A 7,112-nucleotide genomic window follows, 5' to 3' on the forward strand; every position below is an offset into this window, starting at 1 on the left:
AAACCGTTGTTACGCCGAGCGCTCCGGGTCCCCGCTCCTCCCCGGAGCGCTCGCTTCACTCCCTTCGCTGCAGCGCTCCGGTCACGTCCTCTGACCCGGGGCGCTGCGATCCTGCTGCCAGCCGGGATGCGATTCGCGATGCGGGTAGCGCCCGCTCGCGATGCGCACCCCGGCTCCCCTACCTGACCCGCTCCCCGTCTGTTCTGTCCCGGCGCGCGCGGCCCCGCTCCCTAGGGCGCGCGCGCGCCGGGTCTCTGCGATTTAAAGGGCCACTGCGCCGCTGATTGGCGCAGTGGTTCCAATTAGGGTTTTCACCTGTGCACTTCCCTATATTACCTCACTTCCCTTGCACTCCCTTGCCGGATCTTGTTGCCTTAGTGCCAGTGAAAGCGTTCCTTGTGTGTTCCTTGCCTGTGTTTCCAGACCTTCTGCCGTTGCCCCTGACTACGATCCTTGCTGCCTGCCCCGACCTTCTGCTACGTCCGACCTTGCTTCTGCCTACTCCCTTGTACCGCGCCTATCTTCAGCAGCCAGAGAGGTGAGCCGTTGCTAGTGGATACGACCTGGTCACTACCGCCGCAGCAAGACCATCCCGCTTTGCGGCGGGCTCTGGTGAAAACCAGTAGTGGCTTAGAACCGGTCCACTAGCACGGTCCACGCCAATCCCTCTCTGGCACAGAGGGTCCACTACCTGCCAGCCGGCATCGTGACAGTAGATCCGGCCATGGATCCCGCTGAAGTTCCTCTGCCAGTTGTCGCTGACCTCACCACGGTGGTCGCCCAGCAGTCACAACAGATTGCGCAACAAGGCCAACAGCTGTCTCAACTGACCGTTATGCTACAACAGTTGCTACCACAGCTTCAGCAGTCATCTCCTCCGCCAGCTCCTGCACCTCCTCCGCAGCGAGTGGCCGCTCCTGGGATACGCTTATCCTTGCCGGATAAATTTGATGGGGACTCTAAGTTTTGCCGTGGCTTCCTTTCCCAATGTTCCCTGCATCTGGAGATGATGTCGGACCTGTTTCCCACTGAAAGGTCTAAGGTGGCTTTCGTAGTCAGTCTTCTGTCCGGAAAAGCCCTGTCATGGGCCACACCGCTCTGGGACCGCAATGACCCCGTCACTGCCTCTGTACACTCCTTCTTCTCGGAAATCCGAAGTGTCTTTGAGGAACCTGCCCGAGCCTCTTCTGCTGAGACTGCCCTGTTGAACCTGGTCCAGGGTAATTCTTCCGTTGGCGAGTATGCCGTACAATTCCGTACACTTGCTTCAGAATTGTCCTGGAATAATGAGGCCCTCTGCGCGACCTTCAAAAAAGGCCTATCCAGCAACATTAAAGATGTTCTGGCCGCACGAGAAATTCCTGCTAATCTACATGAACTTATTCACCTAGCCACTCGCATTGACATGCGTTTTTCTGAAAGGCGTCAGGAACTCCGCCAAGATATGGACTCTGTTCGCACGAGGCGTTTCGTCTCCTCGGCTCCTCTCTCCTCTGGTCCCCTGCAATCTGTTCCTGTGCCTCCCGCCGTGGAGGCTATGCAGGTCGACCGGTCTCGCCTGACACCTCAAGAGAGGACACGACGCCGTATGGAGAACCTCTGCCTGTACTGTGCTAGTACCGAACACTTCCTGAGGGATTGTCCTATCCGTCCTCCCCGCCTGGAAAGACGTACGCTGACTCCGCACAAAGGTGAGACAGTCCTTGATGTCTACTCTGCTTCTCCACGTCTTACTGTGCCTGTGCGGATGTCTGCCTCTGCCTTCTCCTTCTCTACAGTGGCCTTCTTGGACTCTGGTTCTGCAGGAAATTTTATTTTGGCCTCTCTCGTCAACAGGTTCAACATCCCAGTGACCAGTCTCGCCAGACCCCTCTACATCAATTGCGTAAATAATGAAAGATTGGACTGTACCATACGTTTCCGCACGGAGCCCCTTCTTATGAGCATCGGATCTCATCATGAGAGGATTGAACTTTTGGTCCTCCCCAATTGCACCTCGGAGATTCTCCTTGGACTTCCCTGGCTTCAACTTCATTCCCCAACCCTGGATTGGTCCACTGGGGAGATCAAGAGTTGGGGGTCCTCTTGTTCCAGGAACTGTCTAAAACCGGTTCCCAGTAACCCTTGCCGTGACTCTGTGGTTCCTCCAGTAACCGGTCTCCCTAAGGCCTATATGGACTTCGCGGATGTTTTCTGCAAAAAACAAGCTGAGACTCTACCTCCTCACAGGCCTTATGATTGCCCTATCGACCTCCTCCCGGGTACTACTCCACCCCGGGGCAGAATTTATCCTCTCTCTGCCCCAGAGACTCTTGCCATGTCCGAATACGTCCAGGAGAATCTAAAAAAGGGCTTTATCCGTAAATCCTCCTCTCCTGCCGGAGCCGGATTTTTCTTTGTGTCCAAAAAAGATGGCTCCCTTCGTCCTTGCATTGACTACCGCGGTCTTAATAAAATCACGGTTAAGAACCGCTACCCCTTACCCCTCATCTCTGAACTCTTTGATCGCCTCCAAGGTGCCCACATCTTCACTAAATTGGACTTAAGAGGCGCCTATAACCTCATCCGCATCAGAGAGGGGGACGAGTGGAAAACGGCATTTAACACCAGAGATGGACACTTTGAGTATCTGGTCATGCCCTTTGGACTGTGCAATGCCCCTGCCGTCTTCCAAGACTTTGTCAATGAAATTTTTCGTGATCTATTATACTCCTGTGTTGTGGTATATCTGGACGATATCCTAATTTTTTCTGCCAATCTAGAAGAACACCGCCAGCATGTCCGTATGGTTCTTCAGAGACTTCGTGACAACCAACTCTATGCCAAAATTGAGAAATGTCTGTTTGAATGCCAATCTCTTCCTTTTCTAGGATATTTGGTCTCTGGCCAGGGACTACAGATGGATCCAGACAAACTCTCTGCCGTCTTAAATTGGCCACGCCCCTCCGGACTCCGTGCTATCCAACGCTTTTTGGGGTTCGCCAATTATTACAGGCAATTTATTCCACATTTTTCTACCATTGTGGCTCCTATCGTGGCTTTAACCAAGAAAAATGCTGATCCCAAGTCCTGGCCTCCTCAAGCAGAAGACTCCTTTAAACGACTCAAGTCTGCCTTTTCTTCGGCTCCCGTGCTCTCCAGACCTGACCCTTCCAAACCCTTCCTATTGGAGGTTGATGCCTCCTCAGTAGGAGCTGGAGCTGTCCTTCTACAAAAAAATCCTTCCGGGCATGCTGTCACTTGTGGTTTTTTCTCTAGGACCTTCTCTCCAGCGGAGAGGAACTACTCCATCGGGGATCGAGAGCTTCTAGCCATTAAATTAGCACTTGAGGAATGGAGGCATCTGCTGGAGGGATCAAGATTTCCTGTTATTATCTACACCGACCACAAGAACCTCTCCTACCTCCAGTCGGCCCAACGGCTGAATCCTCGCCAGGCCCGGTGGTCTCTGTTCTTTGCCCGATTTAATTTTGAGATTCACTTTCGTCCTGCCGATAAGAACATTAGGGCCGATGCTCTCTCTCGTTCCTCGGATGCCTCAGAAGTTGATCTCCCTCCGCAACACATCATTCCACCTGACTGCCTGATCTCCACTTCTCCTGCCTCCATCAGGCAGACTCCTCCAGGAAAGACCTTTGTTTCTCCACGCCAACGCCTCGGAATCCTCAAATGGGGTCACTCCTCCCATCTCGCAGGTCATGCGGGCATCAAGAAATCTGTGCAACTCATCTCCCGCTTCTATTGGTGGCCGACTCTGGAGACGGATGTTGGGGACTTTGTGCGAGCCTGCACTATCTGTGCCCGGGATAAGACTCCTCGCCAGAAGCCCGCTGGTTTTCTTCATCCTCTGCCTGTCCCCGAACAGCCTTGGTCCCTGATTGGTATGGATTTTATTACTGATTTACCCCCTTCCCGTGGCAACACCGTTATTTGGGTGGTCGTTGATCGATTCTCCAAAATGGCACATTTCATCCCTCTTCCTGGTCTTCCTTCTGCGCCTCAGTTGGCTAAACAATTTTTTCTACACATTTTTCGTCTTCACGGGTTGCCTACGCAGATTGTCTCGGATAGAGGGGTCCAATTCGTGTCTAAATTCTGGAGGGCTCTCTGTAAACAACTCAAGATTAAATTAAATTTTTCCTCTGCATATCATCCCCAGTCCAATGGACAAGTAGAAAGAATTAACCAGATCCTGGGTGATTATTTGCGACATTTTGTTTCCTCCCGCCAGGATGACTGGGCAGATCTCCTTCCATGGGCCGAATTTTCGTATAACTTCAGGGTCTCTGAATCTTCCTCCAAATCCCCATTTTTCGTGGTGTACGGCCGTCACCCTCTTCCCCCCCTCCCTACCCCCTTGCCCTCTGGTCTGCCCGCTGTGGATGAAATTTCTCGTGACCTTTCCATTATATGGAGAGAGACCCAAAATTCTCTCTTACAGGCTTCTTCACGCATGAAGAGGTTCGCGGATAAGAAAAGAAGAGCTCCTCCCGTTTTTTCCCCTGGAGACAAGGTATGGCTCTCCGCTAAATATGTCCGCTTCCGTGTCCCTAGCTACAAGTTGGGACCACGCTATCTTGGTCCTTTCAAAATTTTGTGTCAAATTAATCCTGTCTCTTATAAACTTCTTCTTCCTCCTTCTCTTCGTATCCCTAATGCCTTTCACGTCTCTCTTCTCAAACCACTCATCCTCAACCGTTTTTCTCCCAAATCTGTTCCTCTCACTCCTGTTTCCGGCTCCTCGGACGTCTTCTCGGTCAAGGAAATTTTGGCTGCCAAAAAGGTCAGAGGAAAAAATTTTTTTTTAGTAGACTGGGAGGGTTGTGGTCCTGAAGAGAGATCCTGGGAACCTGAGGACAACATCCTTGACAAAAGTCTGCTCCTCAGGTTCTCAGGCTCCAAGAAGAGGGGGAGACCCAAGGGGGGGGGTACTGTTACGCCGAGCGCTCCGGGTCCCCGCTCCTCCCCGGAGCGCTCGCTTCACTCCCTTCGCTGCAGCGCTCCGGTCACGTCCTCTGACCCGGGGCGCTGCGATCCTGCTGCCAGCCGGGATGCGATTCGCGATGCGGGTAGCGCCCGCTCGCGATGCGCACCCCGGCTCCCCTACCTGACCCGCTCCCCGTCTGTTCTGTCCCGGCGCGCGCGGCCCCGCTCCCTAGGGCGCGCGCGCGCCGGGTCTCTGCGATTTAAAGGGCCACTGCGCCGCTGATTGGCGCAGTGGTTCCAATTAGGGTTTTCACCTGTGCACTTCCCTATATTACCTCACTTCCCTTGCACTCCCTTGCCGGATCTTGTTGCCTTAGTGCCAGTGAAAGCGTTCCTTGTGTGTTCCTTGCCTGTGTTTCCAGACCTTCTGCCGTTGCCCCTGACTACGATCCTTGCTGCCTGCCCCGACCTTCTGCTACGTCCGACCTTGCTTCTGCCTACTCCCTTGTACCGCGCCTATCTTCAGCAGCCAGAGAGGTGAGCCGTTGCTAGTGGATACGACCTGGTCACTACCGCCGCAGCAAGACCATCCCGCTTTGCGGCGGGCTCTGGTGAAAACCAGTAGTGGCTTAGAACCGGTCCACTAGCACGGTCCACGCCAATCCCTCTCTGGCACAGAGGGTCCACTACCTGCCAGCCGGCATCGTGACAACCGTATATGGTTTCTCATATGGAACTGTATACATGTGCGTTTCCCATTGACGTCCATATTAGAAAAAAACGTATGCGGTTGCAGTACGGTTTTTAAACTGGAGTCAAAACCGTGGTATACATTTTCCTGCATGTAGTTATGATTTATTTTACAAGTAATACAAAATAAAACCTATATAAATAGTGTATCATTTTAATCATATGGACCTACAGAATAAAGATAAGAGGTCATTTTAACCGAAAAATGCACTGCGTAGAAACGGAATGGCAGATGGAGGGAACACTTCAGGAATTGCTTGACAACAAGATTGAACACATGTGCCATGCGGAGCAGACAAGATGTTCTTCCCCTTGTCAGTCACCATGGTCCCCATTTCCAGTTTTCGTGGAGTAAGCAATGATTTGATTTCTTGATGAATGACTTTTAGCAGTTCCTCCCCTGTGTGACTCGCCAAGGCAAACCATGTGAAGAACAGTATGACACCGCCGTGCCCTGCACACATGGTATGCTGAAGGGGCATTTTTATTAAAATTATTAATTAAAATTAATTTATTAAAATTAATTAAAATTATTTATTTTTTTAAATTTTTACGTAATGTGCCAGCAGCATGAGGAGACCACATGGCGGCACAATGACACAGCCTGGAGGTGGCAGGAGCATAAGGAAACCATATAGTGGCAGAATGACCAAGCCTGGAGGTGGCAGCAGCATGAGGAGACCATAGGCCCTCACAATTCCAAAGATTAAAAGATACATTTTCAAATTGAAATTGAAGATTTATGGTAGCTATTGCTACCATAACATTTTTTAGGTAATGTCCCAGCAGCATTAGAAGACCACATGGTGGCAAAATGACACAGCCTGGAGGTTGCACCAGCATGAGGAGACCAAAATGTGGCAGAATGACCAAGCCCTGAGGTGGCAGCAGCAAAAGTAGACCATATGGTGACAGAATGAAACAGCCTGGAGGTGGCGGCAGCCTGACCAGACCAAAGGGCCTCACTATTTAAAATAATAAAGATGTTTTTTTAAATTGCATGTGGCCATGTTAACATCCTCCGGATACTTGATGAAAAACTGCCACACCGCAGAGTAGCTGATATTCCAACCAACAGTCCGCATTGACTGACTTCTACTGCCGCCGACTCCAGGGACCCATGTTCCACTACCTCCAGGACAGGTAGGCTGCCGTGAAGCAGGTGGTCTACCCCGGGCACGTTTGGCTCCAGACTTCAAACTGCTGCCACCATGCTGACTCCCAACCATGCTACCACCTTGCTGGCTCAACTGTTGCCTCACGGGCAACCTGCCACACTCTTTTCCTGATGATGAAGCCCCTTCTGCACCTGGCTCCCAAGTGCGATTGGCTTTATCATCATTGAGTTTTGTCAGCACTAGAGTTGCTCGCGAATATTCGCAATGCAAATTTTATTCGCGAATATCGCATATTCACGAATTCATGAATATTCGCAA

This window comes from Hyla sarda, chromosome 9 (assembly GCF_029499605.1).
Source record: "Hyla sarda isolate aHylSar1 chromosome 9, aHylSar1.hap1, whole genome shotgun sequence".
Taxonomy (NCBI): Eukaryota; Metazoa; Chordata; class Amphibia; order Anura; family Hylidae; genus Hyla; species Hyla sarda.